The 19,487-nt window shown below is 41.2% G+C and overlaps 1 protein-coding gene across 2 annotated transcripts in view; it reads left to right on the top strand.

Moving 5' to 3' along the window:
- osgepl1 (O-sialoglycoprotein endopeptidase-like 1) overlaps positions 1–19,487 on the top strand; it is a 40,477-nt gene that overhangs the window by 6,169 nt on the left and 14,821 nt on the right. The gene's annotated exons all lie outside the window — the stretch shown is intronic.

Here is a 19,487-nt window from a genome sequence, read left to right on the forward strand (position 1 = left end):
TTGTTGATTTTGAAAATTCTGATTGGTTTGTATGGCTTTATCCTTCACATTACACTGCCGCCTGCAGGTTAGTTATGATGTTATAGTTGGCGCTTATGATGGCGCTCGGGGGCGCCATCATAGTTGTGATGGCGCTCGGGGGCGTATATGCGGGTTCATGTAAACAGAAAATATTTGGAAAACGTACTTGTGTGTACAACGTTATTTTTGAAAACGGAGGGGCAGAAATATTCGTTTCTGTAAGTACCCTGCTATGTGTAAGCGTGGCCTCAGTGTGTCGAAAAGCCTCGATTTGCCCACCACCACCACTAGTGACTGGCAGAGCTCATGTTCAGCTCCTTGCTAGAATAGCCTATGGCTGTACAGTAGCTGACTCTCGAGGTCCGATTAAAATACACTACATGCACAATCAGGGTGACCAACAAAATTATATTAACTGATAAACAAAAACATTACAAACATCTAACTCTTAAAGTCTTTGCCTATTTGACATACCGCACTGCATGCTGGGTACCCAAGGGGCGCTGACGCTAGGCCTGTCGCGATAGTCAATATATTGACTTATCGCACGGTATATGGAAATGAGCTCAATAATCTTTTGGTGCCGTGATATATTGCAACTGATCATTTCTATAATAAAAAATTATGATTTTTATACATTTTTACATAAGAACGAATGTCACCAACGTTTTAGTCGATCCCGCTGCCTCAGTCATCTTGTCTGCTTTCTGTGTCGAAAGCGTAGGCGGGACTAGCGTTTCCACACACACAGAGCGGACACCGACAGGGGAAGAGAAGGCGTGAACTCACTGTGTTATAAAGTGTTCTGTTTTCATGACATCTACAGCTAGTTAGGAAGCCGAATGAAATGAGAGCCAATTAACGTGAACGAGCCGGTATGTCGACTTTGTTTAAAAACTGTGGAAACGAAAAGAGGCAACTAACCTAACATCTCACCTAGCAATACATAACTATCCCATCCCAGTTTTTCAACCTGTGAACAACAACTTCAGCTGGAGCTGGAAAGGGGTCTTCCATACAGTTATGTTACAGATGCCTCCTCCCGACAGTGCAAATATAAACGTGAAAGCGCAAAATGGCGCACACTCACGGATAGTGTAACTCGCTATATAGCCAAAGAGATGCAGCTATTAAACACGGTAAAAAAAACTGCAAATATGCTGCAAACTTTTGACACACACAGGGCTGCCAACTCTCATGCATTGGCCGTGAGACACACGCATTTCAACCATTTCTCACGCCACACCTTGTATATCTCAAGCTGGGGGGGGGGGGGGGGGTCATTATGTAATCAGTGGCACAAAATGGACTGAAAATTACAATTGACGTGTGTGCAATAATATCGTTAATCGCAATTAATTTTGGTGCAATATATCGCACAAGAAAAAGTTGTTATCGTGACAGCCCTAGCTGACGCTGATTATGTAGCTGACTGCTGACAAAAGACTGCAGCTAGATTTGAACGTGTGACCTTGCTCCTTGCAGTGAACTGTCTTAGCCTACTGAGCTATTCTCAGTGTTGAGAACCATTGTGGTCAGTTACTGTATAGAAAAGTAAGCTATTTGTTCTGTGGCAAACGTTATAAGATTTGGTTGAAGTTGCAACAGCTGTAATTCAGTGATCTTTTGAGATATCAAGGCAAGGGCAGGCAGGGCAGGCCAGCTGGATGAAGCAGTCTTGGGGGCAGGGCTGAAGAGAAGCTGTCCAGCTAGAGAGGGGTAGTCCAGCGAGGGGTCTGTGTTGCTCTTAGCATCCTCTGTTGCATCGTCTGTTACACTCAGCATCCTCTGTTGTTGCTCTCAGCATGCTCTGTTGCACTCTGTTGAGCAGGCCTCTGCATGACCTGTAAAAGTAAATCTGAGATCTGATTCCCGCTTGTGTCATCATTGCTGAATTAACAAAATGTTTTACAGAAATTGTAGATTATATTATTTAAGACAAATAAAGCTCCTGTTCCTCTTCTCATTTAAAATATGTCCTGCTGTCCTGAAAAATCGCTCGCTATCTACACTTGTACAAGGTGCGGAGAGGAAGACTTGTGCTGCTTGTATGAGAGCAGGGAAGCGGTCTTTATTGACCTTCCAAAAAGCAAGTGGTTGTCCGTGGAGTAGCGTCGCACATATGTGATTGTTCGAATGCAGGGCTCACGGAGTAACATCGCACATGTGCCATTCTGAAAATTCCAACCGACTATTTTACGATAGACAAAAACTATGGGACAAACGCTATATTATGGCTTCAAAATGTACAATTAGAAGGCTAACAAGTAACACTAGCAGGTATGCTAGGTTGCTAGGTAATGGAAGCTAACTAAAGTTAGCTACCTTCCGTTTTGGAAAAATAACTCACTCTGGTGGAAGCGCCGGAAATATTTAGAACTCATGCATCTAAAGGTTAAAGAATAATTTCTTACCATTGGCGGCCTGAAATGCCAATCTTTAACGTTGTATTGAAACGTGTCTAATAGTAGTTCTCGCAGATTTTTATGTCATCTGATCGGCCATGTTTGATCGGCCGTTTTGAGAACGCCGATCAAAACCGATAATGGGAATATCGGCCGATATGGATCGGCGCCGATCAGATCGGAGCATCCCTATTTTCCATCTACACTTGATACAGACTTCAGTTTTGACTGTGAAATGCACATTAAATCATGTGTAAAACATGTGTTGGAAACCCATGCAAAGTCACTCAAAACTCTGGTTTGATTCCAGGCTCTATTAAGAGCATTTAGCTCTAAACTGGTCAATATACACATCTGACCAAAGACCAGCTCGACCTTTGCCTGTAAACAGTGATTCTGACTGTCGAGTTAAACTAGCCTGGCTAAAGTAGGTCGCTTTCTCAGGCAATTGACGAATGAAACAGGCTCGCCTTGAAAAATCCTATTGACTGGCTATCTTCAGCAGGCTCTTGTCTACAAAAAGCAGTCCTCCCTGACGTTTCTGGAGTAGAATTGAGTGAAATACAAAAAAATTTACACACTGCCAGTGGGCGAGCCGAGTCTGACTCTGAGGCTAACGTCAGAACAATGTACAGTATCCCCGGGACGCAGTCTCACTCCACTTGCAAGTTTTGCACAAATCACAAAAAAAACATCTGGTTAAAAGCACCGAACTGTAAAATGGTGAATTTATGAACATGACGCGATCAAAGCATGGCTGCCGCCTAAGCCTATGCGGTCTCCCTTGCGTCCGAACTCACTCCAATTACAAAGACTCAAATCTAAATTCTGAGCCAACAGGTCTGTGGGGAATTGCTTTTTGCCTAAAGGCTGCCCTCCTCAACCTTTTTGATGAAGAATTTGCCGAGATGCAAAATGATTCACTAATTATAAACACAAAGGGAAAAAGCTAGCTACTTTTCGAGTTTGGTTTTCCTTCACTTCCGACTCACGATATAAAGGTCTTAAAGTGCTCAAACCTTCACCATAATTCAAGAGTAGTGTACTTTCACGAACCCAATCATTGATTCTAGCTTAAATTGTGTAAAAATAGGACTTACCGAACGTGGCTGCCTCCAACACGGTTATCAGGCGATTCCAGTTGAAAACAACAATGGCCGCCGAAAAATAATGTATATTCGTAACGGTGAGCTGCGATTGGAAGCGAAATGAAACAGGAGCTAAAGACCAAGGGTGTAAGGTGACCACCTGTCCCTCTTTGCGCTGTATCGCACAGCATTTTCAATATGCGACGTGCGGGACAAGGTGTGAAAATGCTGTGCGACACAACGCAAAGCGGGACAGGTGGTCAACCTGTTGTCAACGGGCACGATTAGTCTGTGAGAATTTGGAGCGCAGGTTGTGGAGCAATTCAATTGAATTCAATCATTATATTGACATACCAAGGTAAAATTGTTTATGGTACTTCAGAGTGATGTCGTCTTGAACCCTGTTACGTTTGAAAAACAATCAGTGACTTAAAATTTGTAACAGATGTGTAGAATACATGTTTTTATAAAGGGTCAAATTGAATAAGAAATGCATTACAAAATGTCTGAAAGGGTGTATTTATGTAAATGTCCACATTGCCTCAACATCTTTGTGTCAATAAATCTAATATAATTTTCACTGATTGTTTTTCAAACGTAACAGGTTCAAGACGACATCACTCTGAAGTACCATAAACAATTTTACCTTGGGGGCTTGGTCAGCACACCATTTCCAGAAAGGATGTGTGTGCGTCTCGCCAAGCTCGCGTGTGTGTCAAGTAAGGTGACCACCTGTCCCTCTTTGCGCTGTATCGCACAGCATTTTCAATATGCGACGTGCGGGACAAGGTGTGAAAATGCTGTGCGACACAACGCAAAGCGGGACAGGTGGTCAACCTGTTGTCAACGGGCACGATTAGTCTGTGAGAATTTGGAGCGCAGGTTGTGGAGCAATTCAATTGAATTCAATCATTATATTGACATACCAAGGTAAAATTGTTTATGGTACTTCAGAGTGATGTCGTCTTGAACCCTGTTACGTTTGAAAAACAATCAGTGAAAATTATATTAGATTTATTGACACAAAGATGTTGAGGCAATGTGGACATTTACATAAATACACCCCTTTCAGACATTTTGTAATGCATTTCTTATTCAATTTGACCCTTTATAAAAACATGTATTCTACACATCTGTTACAAATTTTAAGTCGATTGGATGTATGGTTCATGAGGAGAAGGGTTTTGAAGGTTGTACCAAATTTGGACAGTACAGTAAAATCTATCATGACGGACTTTATGAATTCTTGAGGCTTTTTTGTTCCCCATGAGGAGTAAGGCATGTATACCAATTTTCAGGCATGGGGAAATCACGTAAACTTTGGGCGTGTTTTATAGCACCTCCTATGGGCGTACATGGGCCACTAGCCATCTGGGAGTAATGAGTGACCTGCTGTATCATTGGGGCAAATTGGAAAAATCAGGTTCAGGACTTTTTGAGCTATTGAGCCATTTAACGGAGAAGAAGAAAAATAATAAGAATAAGAATACTAACAAAAACAATAGGTTCCCTCCTACTGGAGGAACCTAATAATAATAATAACAATACTAACAAAAACTATAGGTTTCCTCCCACCGGAGGAACCCTAATAAGAATACTACCAAAAAAAAATAGGTTCCCTCCTACCAGAGGAACCCTAATAATAAGAAATATACTAACAAAAACAATAAGTTCCCTCCTATCGGACCAACCCTAATAAACGGATTGATCTGTTGAGCCAGCATGCTCGTAGTTGTTTTGTTTGTTTGAGAGAAACTAGTTGCCAAGCGCTGCACACAACACACACGCGTGCAGACATAGTCTACCGAGAGAACCCCCAAGTCGATTTTGAAAATCAGCGAGAAATTCAAGGAAATGGACGACATTACATTATTTCTCAACGTTGAAAAGCATAGGGAGTTGTATGACCCCCAGCACCAATTTTACAAGGATAACGTAAAGAAGGACCAATGTTGGGATAACGTTGGGGCAGCTATTTGAAGAACACGTTTCCCAAATAGAACCTATGCCATATTTATGTACCATGTCAGTGAAAAAGGAAAGCTCAGAGTAGCTGAAAGGCTTGGTGACCGGCACGGAGAAATGCGCATCTGGTGTGAACAGCTTTTTTCTCAGTCGTAGCCGATTGCGGTGCTTCACTGCACGTCCAGGCGCTTCGCAGCCAGTGTGTCCCAGGCGTTAGGAAGAAGAGGCGTTTCCGGGCCGCTTAAAAAACTATTACAAACCCAATTTACAAATCTCCATCACCACTGCTTTAACAATGTAGAGAGGTAAGAACAAAATAAAACGGAATCAGGACATTTTTGACATGTTAAGATATTTTTTTTTAATCTCTTGACTATATATGAAATGTTATCATCTTCGTAGGCCCTGTAAAGAGTTAACACCACTTCTGCCAGCAGTTTTCAGTTTCCTTACAAGTAAACCGTGAACTGGTTCAGGATGGATTCCCTGTTAAAAAGAAAATGGATGTCATTACTACACACGTTATAAAATGCAAAACCATGACTTTTGTAAATGAAGATCTTTACCTGAGTTCTGATACTTTGCAGAAAGCTTGTGTTGGATATAGGGGTGGTACTGCACTGAAACAACAGGCAACCAAACGGTTGCACAGTGTTTCCCACAGATTAGAAATCTATTTGTGGCGGGGGGGGGGGGGGTAAAAATAATTCCTTAAAATTATTAATAATTTGTTACACAGAACTTTATTATATTAAATATTAATCCAAAATGATTCACACCTTCACAAAATCAACAACAACAAACTAATACCATCTGCATATGCAGGTAGTAACGCTAGTATTAATTAACTATTTAACTGGTCGGCTCCATGACGCCGGGTAAGTAGCTAGCTCCTGAGACCTCTCACCAAAAGAACAAAGGGGAAACTTTGATTAAGCAATGTTCGTAGGTACCTAGCGAAAGTAGCCTCAACCTTCCTAGACCTTTAGCTACAGTACTAATGCTGAAGGCTCGCTGATATAGCTGTCGGTCTTACTAGAATGGTGTAGGTATGCATCGTAGCTAACGTCTGCTGACGTTGTGACTGTGTGCGTATGTAAGAAAGACGCGTGAGTGACAGAGAGACAGAGGGAGAGCAGGGAAAGGAAATGCAGCTGCGTGTTTTAACCTAAATAGTGTTAAAACATTTTTTTTACTAAATGCAATATGTGGCAACCGGTGTTGATTCTGTGACACACCGCCACTAATTAGTCTGTCTGGGAAACACTGGGTTGCATATCTCTTTCCCAGCCACACAGGAATAGTAGAAGTTTCTAATGACAGGAAGGTTCTCATCATCTTCAAATGAAATCTAAATAAACAAAACCACATTCTGTATATCAATATCTACAATTTATGATTAGGCCTACAATACAAACTAACATTTGCTTAAACTGACTAACAAGTTGTAGGTGGTGAATTGAAAGGCCAGAGACGCTTGGTGTTTGTCCCTGGCTTGGGAACCACAATTCACTTTTGGTTAGATTCTCAGGGAGATAATTGACTTGTTAATATCTGACTCCAATTTTAGAAATGTGCACAAGTGCGTTACCTGTAACCTTGAGCGCTAAACAGTTAATGACATGAAACTCTGACGTTGGTAAAAATTGTCTGCTTTATCAGAGCACCGACCCTAAAGTATGCGTGTTCACTAATCAGTCGTTTATCTCTACTATAATATGGATTTAACCACCGACCTAGTAGGATGTGTAATCGATCACTCAGAGGCTACGGTAAATTCCTTCGGAGCGTGGAGATCCACTGTAAGTGACTCAGAGACCTTAATTTAAAACCTACTTCAAAAGTAGTTCAATGTATCATCAGTTAGCAGCATCAACCAGACTAGATCAAAGTTTTCACCGCCGTAGCTTGATAGATACGTTTCAAGGAGAACAAGTAACTTCAAATGCACAATAATGGTTTATTATCTAAATAGTAAGATAATCAATACAATGATAATGAAATATCATCAAATACAAAACATACCTTCAGAGCAATGGTTAACAAAAGTATTCACAATGAAGACTAGGCGCCTAACGCACCGGAGCTGTATCGTAAACAGAACTCAAAGTGATAAACTATTTCACTCGCATATGCCCCTAAAATTTCATGTGTGCGCGAACTGCAAACATTTTTTACGAGCACAGTGTGTGAGGAAAGACAAGCCTCCCCCCCTCACTGCTGATCATTCAAAACATAGTCACCACGAGCATGGCTCTGTGGGATGCTTAAGCATCGTGTTAAACAAAAACAGAGACAGAAGAAAATAGGGACAAGATAAGGAAGGTTTGGATTTGGTTAGCTGGTCATTTAGCTATATCAGGTGCCTTTTGTTGAAACGTGTTCAACTTTTTATAAAGTAGATGAGCTTGACAATGTCACTTTTCGTCAACCAACCAATCACAGTCTAGTTACTCATCCAGGCTGTGGATAGTACATCTGTAGTGGACAGATTTAGATTTTGCCAGTCAGGATCCATTGTGCCTATATATGCTCCTTTTAGCCAGCCTCCTCCTGAGAGCAACACGTTCCCCTTGTTCTTTCTGTTTACTTAAAGGGGCAATTGACTGCAAAACCGATTTTACCTTGTCATTGTTGAAAAACAACAGTTCGGAGGGTAAACTGAACATACCGTGAATATCAAAGTCCATTGACACCTCTTTCCTATTCAAATCTCAAAAAGAAAAAATTTGGCTGTAAAACGCTAGCTTTTCAACAAAGCCACCGGTCCTACGTAGGACCGGTGATCGCCCTCTTATTGGCTCTGGTCTGTATCTTTGTCACGCCCCAGAATTTACATCCAGACCAGCCCGAGGTAGCGTCTATCTCCGATACTAGTTTAGCTGCGCGCTGCTCTGTGTAGGCTACTTAAAAGGAATTACAAAGAAGAACGTTTTGAATTATAACAAGGATATTGAAAATGGACCACGGTCGTAAATGCTGTGTTCCAGGCTGTACAGGGAAGGCTAACACTCACAGTCTTCCCAAGGCGCCAAACATTCAACAGGCATGGCTGCTGTTGTCTATGAGAAGATCCCGGCGAAGTTCGACACTCAATCATTCATTTGCTCTGAACATTTCACCCAAGACAGTTTTGACAACCTTGGACAATTTCAAGCAGGATATGCTAGGAAGCTGAACCTGGAAAGAGGTGCTGTTCCAACCGTATGCTCATTGCAACCGCAAGCTATAAGGACAGTATGATGTTGTGCTAACAGTTATTAGCAATGCTAAAGTTTCCTGCATATAGCATACCAGGTAGAATGCTAAATACGTTTCTACACACATCAAATGACTCTAGCTAGACTAGCTGTAGTCGGCATTAGAAGGGAAGCTTCCGAAAAATAGCCAGAAAACGAACTGCAGTCTGGCTTATTGCTAACGCCTGTCTAGATAATCTATTTGAAAGAACTGGAGAAAGGCAGGTTCTAGATACAGGATACGTTAGCATTGCTAGTAACTGTTACTAGTAACACCTAGACTGTAGGCATGATGTAAACAAGTTTAGCTTGCTAGTTAACGCAAGAGCATAGGTAGAATGTGTGATAATTTAGCCTAGTTTATTGGCAATGGGGCTAACGTTGATTCATGTTCCTGACTGTGTTTCATTCAAATAAATAACCTGTGTAATGAAAATCTACAATTCACGATGCATGTTTGTCCAGATCTTTGTCATGTTATTTTACAGCAAGATATCTAGAGCTAGTCTAGCTAGCTAACTGAAGCCGAGTAGAATCACGATATGGTTTGTTTGCTAAGCTGTAGCCTAACGTTCTACCCACCTAAGTCAATCCAGTTTGCTTCAACAACAGAAGTGGAAACAAGTAATGTTATCATTTCAAATGATATATAGTCAATCTGTTGAAAACAGTGTTGTGTAGACACAATAGATTTATTTGCGCGTTTTTATTTCAAGTCTCCAACTTCGGTGTTTCAGCGAGTGCTGCTGTTGGCCGTGTTGCGTTTTTGCTCCCAGCTTCACTCGTTGATAACCAACCAATCAGCGCGCAGCTTGTCTAAATATTAATGAGCATACCATAAAAGGAGAAAATCTAGTGTTTTTTCCCGGGAACATTTCAGAGGATCTGTCAGAGGGCATAGAACAGCACCCGGGCCATTTTCAACCCAACCAATGTTACATACCCTATTCGGAGACCTTAAGGAACAGTGTGAAATACCCCAAAAAAACAGTCAATTGCCCCTTTAAGAAATAGAATCGATCAAAGTATCGATAGTGGTATTGATAAAGACTTGAATCGTTAAGCAGTCTCGAAAATTGTATCGATATCGATAAAAATTTACAATACCCATCCCTACATATGACTGAAAAGTTGTCCAACGCATACAAATTCAAATTTGATCATTAATCAACGCTGCAGTAGACCAAGTGGTGCCCTTGCAAGACAAGGGAATATGTTAAACAGATGTTGGTCTGCTGCAGGCACAAACTCTGTAAACCCTGTACATGTACATGATACAGTATTAAAATAATTACTAGAATGTAATACATAAAATAAGAAAGAAAAGCATATTAAACATGACATTAAAAGCTGTTTAGAACGATATTTACAAGAACAGCTAGCCTGTCTTTGTAATCAGATACTAGGTCGTCAATACGTGACTCAAGCCATGCAAATGTAGTGTTGTGTGGTGTGCAGTGTGAGAGATATGCAGATAAAACATTAGAAGAGTGTGATTAGAATGTAATACATAAAATAAGAAACGAAAGCATATCAAACATGTCATTAAAAGCTGTTTAGAACGATATTTACTTTTAATTATCATTTCAGAGTCTTCCTCTGTCCACCTTCCTTTTCAACTGTTGAGACCACCTTTCCAGCGGTGTGTCATTAAGGTGTGATTGTTATTTTAATTTTGTTTACTGAAATGCTGAATTTTGCAAGAACCTCTTCCAGCCATGTTGCTATGTTTGCACCAGAATGTCATTCTTCAAGAGGCATTGTTGCAAGTGTGAGAGTCTTCACTATCCAGTCTTCAGTGATAAAGTGGCATGTGACACCAAGGTATGCCTCTGTACTAAGGCTGGTCCAAATATCTAATAGTAATGAAGCTTTTTGCATCCTGAATGGTTATTTATCCTTTAAAAGACATAAGATTCTTTTGGTCAAATGTTATATTAATATTCTCAATCTTACTGGTAAATTGCTGTTTAGTCATCTTTACTAAGTGTTTAGTTTAAAATCTAGATTGTTCCTAAAAACATGAATTTACATTAGGTGTATGTATACCTTTTGACAGGATTTTTCATATTTTTGTTCCATTAAACTGGTAACATGTGTTCTTGATGGAAAGATATATTCAGGGTTGAAAGCAGAAACCATTTCACGAAATGTCCATCCACAATGGAAAGACGCCTCATGTCTTTAACAATCATGTTCAGAATTGACTCTGTAAGAGCGGCAGCTTGCTAAGGAGTACAATAATTCCTCCTTAAAAGAAAGGCATCAATAGACCCACTGCTGTGCTTAGACCTGAAACAGAAAAACAGATTGAAAGGGGCATTTGCTTGAGGACACATACAAGGCTAAAATATTAATCTACAAACAATTATTATAACTATCTAAATGTGTCTCATTACAATGGCCGTATACACTGAACTGTCTAACTGCTGTCTGTGGACATTTTGCTACGGTGTTAGTATTCGTGAAATACTGCGTAATGCTGATGAAGAAAGTGTTTTGTCCGTCTCTTCATAAATGGAGTGACTAAGTTCAGTTGAGTTCTGGATTTTAATAAGTATTATCAATCTGCAGATTTGGAGAAAAAACCAGACCTCCGACAATAAAATGACAACACAACACCAGGCTTAGGTCTCAATCATGTCTCTCTCGGCTCTGAAGGCCGGAGGACCATCTTTTATAGGGCACAAGAACGTAAACATAGATAGTGACAGTCAGGCAGTAATGACGTTACATCAGTCTCAGAGAAAGAGATTCACAGCTCCCAACACATGACCACTCAACCTAGAGAGTTCATAGTTGGAACTCTCCTTGTAGTCATGACAAGGAACATTTAGCCAGTACTTTCTCTTGATCCCGAACATCTATTTACCCACACAATCTACTGCTTATTAATCTTAATCTTATTAATAGCAAGCTTACATGAGAACATACTAACTAGTATCCAATGACTAGTTATATTGATTAGTGAATAATGTAAGCACACAGGAAATCGCAATTTCTTTCACAATGCGTTTTTATCAGTGGTGTCACTAACTAGCCATCTTGCTTAGTTCCAGCTTGAGCACACTCACCTCTCGCGTTTCCATCTCCTGTCGTGCCGGGATGCTTTCGTTTTAAATGTTCATGCATGCACGTTGTGCTCCCATGGAAAACAAGTTCTGCCTTGCACACATTACAATTACAGTATTTTTTGTCGGATCTTTGGTGAAACTTTCCCACACAGTACTTTTTTTTGTCCCGTTAGCAGACTGACATTTTTAATGCTGTTTTCTTCTATTGGATAGCATATGGGAGGGCTGCATTAGTCTAGCGCTACAGCGCTGCACTGGTCAATGGTCCTATGAGATCAAACGATTTGTCAACAACACAAATATATATATTTTTTTTTATTGTAGACAATTTTATATTGTCAACACATTTTTATTGTTGACTTTGTCGATAAGGTTGACTAATCGTTGCAGCCCTAGTAGACACTAAGCAAACTCAGCAGATGACTTAGAGATCATTTGTAGAGATCAAAAATATAAAAAAAATCTTATCTCATAAACATAATTAATAAAAGTAGAAAGAATGGATTCCACACACTTCATGGGGCTCTTTAAATTTTGGTTGCGCTACAAGTACAAAACCTAAATATACATCCAAAACACAAATTTCGGCAAAATATGTCATCTAAAAGCCTCTATAAAAATATGTTCAGCTTATTGGGCCCTCTCCTTTCGTACGCCCCAGTATTAGGTATCGCCTTTGCAGTCTGCTGCAAACCATAAAGGAAACAAATTTGACGTGAGACACACGCCATACATTACATGTAGCCTATAGTAATCTCACGCCAAACTTTTGATAAAACTTGAGTGCCCTGAACGGTGATGTTTGCAAATAGTTTTCTGGTGATTGACGTTGTCCTCATCGTCATCTGCCTCTCACCGAAGCAATTTCCTTTGGCTTTTCCACTTTTCTTGTTGACAACTTTTGGTGGAGCCCCTGCAGTATTATCTGCCTGTCAAGTGTTGCTAATTTAACGTCATTGTCGCTAGATTTAGCGAATTTTCGCCATCCCTAGTTACAACAAATCTAATCTAGCAACACATTTTCAGTAGGGCTGTCCCCACTTAGTCGACTAGTCGATTTTCTGGTTGATATGTTCTTGGTCGACAAAGATTTATTTACTCAAGCTTCCGTATGGCAGTGTGAGATCTGATTCCCGCTTGTGTCATCATTGCTAAATTAACGAAATGTTCTACAGAAATTGTAGATTATATCATTTAAGACAAATAAAGCAACTCAAAAAATATATAATTTAAAAGAAAAGGTGTTACTGTTTTCCCTTTCGTTAATCTGCTCTTTGTTTTGGTTTGGTATTTTGCACTAGGCAAGAGCACAATTGGCTGCAGAACTACAAACTCCGCCACAGCCTACTTTGTCGGTGTTATTAGTCAAAATGGGAAAGAAATCTGTGGTATGGCAGAATTTCATTAAAGTACATTTACAAAGTACTGGGTGACTCGAAAAACGTTGAATGCAAACTCTGCCAACAACGGTTTATTTTTCATAGTTCGATGTTGAATATGATGTAGCCTTCCTACCACCTGGAAAACGTAAGTTGGCCAAGCCCTACTTCGCTCATGCTAACGTGCTGAGTTGAAAAATGAATATTTATTAATTTTAAGAATCACAACCAAATCGAATGGCATTATCTTCTCCGGCCAAGACAACAAAATATAATATTTCTCTGTTGCACCGTTCCCCACTCAGCTTCTACATAAGTTTGCAGATCTGTCAGATCGCGAAAATGTATGGTTTTTTTGTAAAAAAAAAAAAAAAAAGAGGGCTGTCACCGACTAAGATTTTCTTTGGTCAACCAAAACTCGACTAAAACGTCTGAAAATCGAGTAATCGAACTTTGGAAAGCTTTAAAAAATAACTTTAAAAAAACGTACAAACATTTTCGTGATCTGACCAATGGCTGCTGGACATTGCAGATTCAGCCGTTAATAGCCCACTAATAAGACTCGTATCACCAGTCCTGTTGTAACCGAATGCCGTTGGTATTTAGTATCTCTTAAAATGTACTACAAATTAAAAATATTGTTTGTATAACGTGCAAATCATCAGAGCGCGCTTATCACTGCCTGAAAACTTGCAGCATGCGAACTTACGTAGAAGCTGAGTGGGAAACGTTGCAACAGAGAAAGATTTTGTCTTGGCCGAAGAAGATAATGTCATTCGATTTGGATGTGATTCTTATAATAGGCATATTCCTTTTTCATGAGTGAAGTAGGGCTAGACCAACTTAAGTTTTTCAGGTGGTAGGCTACATCATTTTCGACGTCAAACTATGAAAAATAAACCGTTGTTGGCAGAGTTTGCATTCAACGTTTTTCGAGTCACCTGGTACTTTCTAAATGTAAATGTACTTTAGTGAAATGCCGCCATACCACGGATGTCTGTGCCATTTTGACCAATAACACCAACAAAGTAGGCAATGGCAGAGTTTGTAGTTCTGCAGCCAATTGTGCTTGTGCCGTGTGCAAAATACCAAAACAAAGCGCAGATTAACGAAAGGGAAAACAGTAACACATTTTCTTTGAAATTATATATTTTTAGAGTTGATTTATTTGTCTTAAATAATATAATCTACAATTTCTGTTGAACATTTCGTTAATTCAGCAATGATGACACAAGCGGGTCAGATCTCACACTGCCATATGGCAGCTCGACTAAAACAATCTTAGTCGACCAAGAGCATATTGACCCGAAAATCGACTAGTCGACCAAGTGGGGACAGCCCTACTTTTCAATTTTCGATTAGTCGACCAAGTGGGGACAGCCCTACTTTTCAATTTTCGATTAGTCGAGTTTTAGTCGAGTCTTGGTCGACCAAAGAAAATCTTAGTCGGGGACAGCCCTAATTTTCAGAGAGCCACTAGAAACTTTTGGTGAGATTGTTTTGCCAACACTGGGCTTGTCAGTGTCCGACTCTGCAACGTGGTACTTCGTTTCGTACTGTTAGTTTTTGTTTGAGTACCGACTTGGTACCGGGGTAAAAATGTTGGTGACAACACTATTCTATACTCTTTGGTTCTTATTGAGTTATTAATATAAATACAATACATCCTCCGACCAGCGGTGGCAGTAACACCTGGATGAGAAGGGCCTGAGGAGAGCGTTCCAGTTTGAGGGGCCTGAGGAAAGAGTTCCGATTCTCAGTACGCAGATAGTATTGCCATGGAGACATCCTTGGTCATGACCGAAGACAGAGACAAAATCCACAGGTGTCTGTGGGAGGGGAAGGGAGGAGACTACAGAGAGTCTCACTGCAGCGCTCTTCAGGGGAGTTGTTTTTCCAGCAACGGCCTTGGCCAGGGCCTGAGCTGGATTACGGGGCCGAAAGCATATAAGGTTGGGGTTGTTGTTTGGTCGAGTAGGCGCCTTCAATTTCAACGTCTACTCATCGTTATGGCCTCCCAAGTCGGTCCACTTTCCTTTGCAGAGCCGCTAACTTCTCCATGATTTTATCCAAATTGCGTTCAACGCGTTGTAAAGTCACAGTCTGAGCACCACCAGCTCTGCCCACCGCATCAACCATGTCGGGCAGCCTTACGGGGCTTTTGACAGCTGCAGCCGTTTCAACAATTTTACGATAAAACAGGGTACCGCCCAATCCAATCAGCAGAAAGCCTGTAATCATGGTTCCGAATAGAAAGATGTCTTCAACGTCCTCCACGGAAAGCGCTGCTAGGCAAACGACACACCACTTATCCCACGCGTCCATCGAGTAGCCAGCAGCAAACGTCCTGTCAGGGCAGTTAGGTTCCCCCGAACCCAAGCTTCTCTTCGAGAAGATGGTGTCAATTGCATTTAGAGACCAACTAATCAATTCCATGCTTCTTACTTCGGAGAGTGATGCGGACAGAGTCTCATATATGTAACCGGTGTGAACTGGTGAAACTCACTCCTCAGGTATGTAATGGGCCACCCGCGTCAACAAATAGCTAGCTTTTCTTTGGCGCAGTTGGTAGTGGTTGCACTTGGAAGTCGAGTGGTGGCAGGTTCGACTCCCGGTGGGAGTGAACATTGGCCAGTATGCCTATGACGGAGCTTGCAAGACCACGTCTGTTACATACTCGTTACATATACAGGACAAGACACGACAATACGATAGAAGCCAAGCAGGGAAGGTCAAGGGTAGGGGAGGGAGAGAAAAATGTGACCGCCTTGGTCGAGAGCCAAAAGGAAGCCTTTTGGCTTTGATTTATTAATGTCCAGCTCCTGGACTCTAATTATGGCAGGAATATCTGTGTGTGTGTGTACAAATTATAATGGGTTGAGTTTCCCACGATCAGCTCAAGAACCGGGAACTCTGCCAAGTTCTTATTTTCCATGTGTCCTCATAACCCAACGAAGTGCAGTGATTGATAGTTTGTTTGGATAAGCATTTCAACATCAAATAATGAAACTGTAATTTGCCTCAAGTTTGGCCTGCTCTCTTCGCGTCCCAGCCCCTTCACTCTGATTAGTCCTCTGGGCTGCAGCGAGTTTCTTACGTATATCTTGGAACCGGGCACTCTGCAAACTTAATATTTTGCAGGTGTCCTTTTTATAATCTGTGCAGTAGGGTACTGCGATTGAACTCATGCAATTAACAAAGGCATTCGCAATGAAATTACACTAAGCGTAGTAACGAAAAAAGGGAAATTCTGTTTTTTTATTAAAGGACATGAAATGCTGTTTTTGGATGCTTTTATATAGGCCTTAGTGGTCCCCTAATACTGTATCTGAAGTCTCTTTCCCGAAATTCAACCATGGTGCAGAATGATAGCCACTACGAGTAGTCCCACAATGAGCTTTCCTCAGAACGCGCTGTTTTGGTGTCTGTAGCTTTAAATGCTAATGAGGAGAGGGGCGGCAACATGCGCTAATGTTTACAACGGATGTATCGCAATGGCTCGTAGCCCCCGTTGCTGTAAAATGCCTCGAATTTGCCCATTCTCATCTGATGAGAATGACTCATAGTCATTTCAATGAAGAGAAAGGCGGATATCGCGCGCCATAACACCAACAGCAGAAGGTTATCCAAATAACAAAGTGTACAACACTGACGTTACAGCGTTTGTATTCACACACACACTTGATGCCATCTACCTTTAAATTAGCTACAGTAACTCAGCTAGCTCGTAGCCCCGTTGCTGTAATATGCCTCGAATTTGCCCATTCTCATCTGATCACCCTGGTTTGCAGAGGTGCACACTCATAGATAATCTCAATGAGGAGAAAGGCGGATATCGCCCGTGCCATAACACCAACAGCATAACGGTTATCCAAATAACAAAGAAGTGCACAACACTGGCGTTACAGCGTTTGTATTCACACACATAGCCTAACCTACTTGATGCCATCTATCTTTACATAAGCAACAGTAACTCAGCTGTTAGCTGCAGAGCTAATGTTACAGCCACATTCTAAGGGTAGCAAGCTAGGTAACCATATACAGTAAAGCAACAAAATGATTTAGCGTTAGTTAGCTTACTTGTCCAAGGTTTGTAGCTTGACCAAGGAGAGTTAGTAATGGTCCTGAATTTTATTTCAGCAAGGCCAGTTTTGTATTGGCTCAAGTTGAGGAAACAGTAGAGGCTGAAATGTTTGGCGCAGACATACAAAACTTTGTGAAGTTGTGTCGGCGCAATTCTAGCGAAAATCAAATTAAGATACTGGTTGTGCAGAAGCTTGGATGAAGGAACTAAAAAAATACTTTTGATTTGATTTGCACATCCAAGCGATGAGCAACTGTTATGCTTCGTTTGTTTGCTTGCCATGATGTCTCTCCTGGAAAAACCGATATCGCACTCGCCCTTGCATGGTGGCAGCTCAGTTTCTCATGGGCGGGCAAGATGATCTGAGCGGGCAAAGCAGAGAGAGGGGAGGTAACCTTTCTCGTATCTACGTCACTTGGAGATTTTCAAACAGAGCGTTTGAGCCTTCATATTGTCAAAGGCGGAGAAGAACACGCAGGGCTTGGTTTACACTTATCGAAAATTCTAGCCACTGGGGGACCAAAGGCAGGCTAGGGGAACTCATATTAATGTTAAATAACCTCATAAAATGAAGTTTTCATGCCATGTCTCCTTTAAGAAGAGAATTTGCTTTCATAACTGATATTCAGCTTCTTACAAAGGGGCTGGGTAGCTAACCAGGGAATTTGAAGGGCAGTTGCTTTGGCCAGAAAAAAGGGCACCCCCCCCCCCCCCCCCCCCCCCCCACCAAAAAAAAAAGAATAGCCTGGATACTAATGATAATAATTCATGTAATGCATTACTTCCATCATTTATTCTTCTTGGTAAAACAAAATGTTATAAACTAACCATCAGCAGCTTAGTTTTCGTACCAAAAAATGTGCATGTGAAAACGGGCTGGTTGTCTGGTAGGCAAGCTAACCGTCTGATTATTTAGGTTAAACGTGGCAAACTGAGCCTGGATTTATGAAGATTTTAATTGATTTCATAAAACTTGATGAATATTGTTTGTTTGTTATACATTTCTACAACTTAAAACTCACCTTTTCTGACAACGTCAAAGCAGTTTTTATCGACACAGAATAAAACAACCGTGACCATCTCTTAGGGCCGATTTATACTTCTGCGTTTTTACACACACGCACACGGGGAACGCCCTCTCCGTCAAGAAACGCCCTCTCTGTGTCCTCTCCGAGCCCCTCGGAGAGCTCTGCGTGCACCTCCTGATATTCCTGACTGACTGTCCGTCATTTTACGGATACCCCTTGGCTGTGATTGGTCCGTATTAAGAACCGCTTGCGTCAGGGGTGGGGTTGCCGTGACAAACAAGAGAACAGAATCCTTTGACCGCCATTGTTGTAAGTTTTTACAATTCATATTTCAGCTAAACAGTACATGTAAATCAGCATCTGAATTAAAATGTAACGAGAAATGGGCAGTGTAGTTGCTGAAAATGTGCTTATTTTATTGATGAAACGGTTCATTTGTAAATTTGCTTCGACTTTTCGATAACCTAGCTAGCATCGCAGTGCAGCGCCATCTACTGTTCTGGCGGTGAATTGCATTCAGCACGCAGAGCCGTCGGAGTAGTATAGATTCAACCAATCCGTCCAACTCCGTCCGACTCTGTGCGTGCGTCTGTCTGTTAACGGAGACGCAGAAGTACAAATCGGCCTTTAAGTGCAAGAAAATGCAGGCTCAGGTGGCAGTCGCGTGCAGTACCGCAGAGTAAACAGAGTAGGGGGCATACCCCCCCCCCCCCCCATTGTGACTTCCACTCTCGTTGCCCATAGGCTTATCGATTGGAAGTGAATAAGGCTACTTTAAGAAATGTTTTGGGTGGCAATTTTTTTAATCTAGGTCTACATGAAATTCTGCAGCTGTTTAAATTCACTATTATTAATTTATTTTCCTCGGAGGGGCACTTTGACTCGAGGAGGGAAAACGGGCAGTTGCCCGGGCAACCTTAGCCATAGCCTGTGCACGTCCCTGTAGCTAACAGAACGATAATATCTAGTGGATATACTTTCAGTATAGATCAGTGAATTGCCAGCACATTGCAATTGTACAAGCTCTGTATAGGGTGAATTATGCCACAATTATGACAACTGGCTCAACCATTGTGCATGTAATGACTTTTGTCATGAACTAAATGTTTAGATGTTTGTGGTGGTAAGACAATTTAACAGAGATCCAATGTAGTAAATCTTGATCAACATAACATAAGCAATTTATAACGTGGGAAACAGCAGG

This window comes from Hypomesus transpacificus, chromosome 23 (assembly GCF_021917145.1).
Source record: "Hypomesus transpacificus isolate Combined female chromosome 23, fHypTra1, whole genome shotgun sequence".
NCBI classification, from domain to species: domain Eukaryota; kingdom Metazoa; phylum Chordata; class Actinopteri; order Osmeriformes; family Osmeridae; genus Hypomesus; species Hypomesus transpacificus.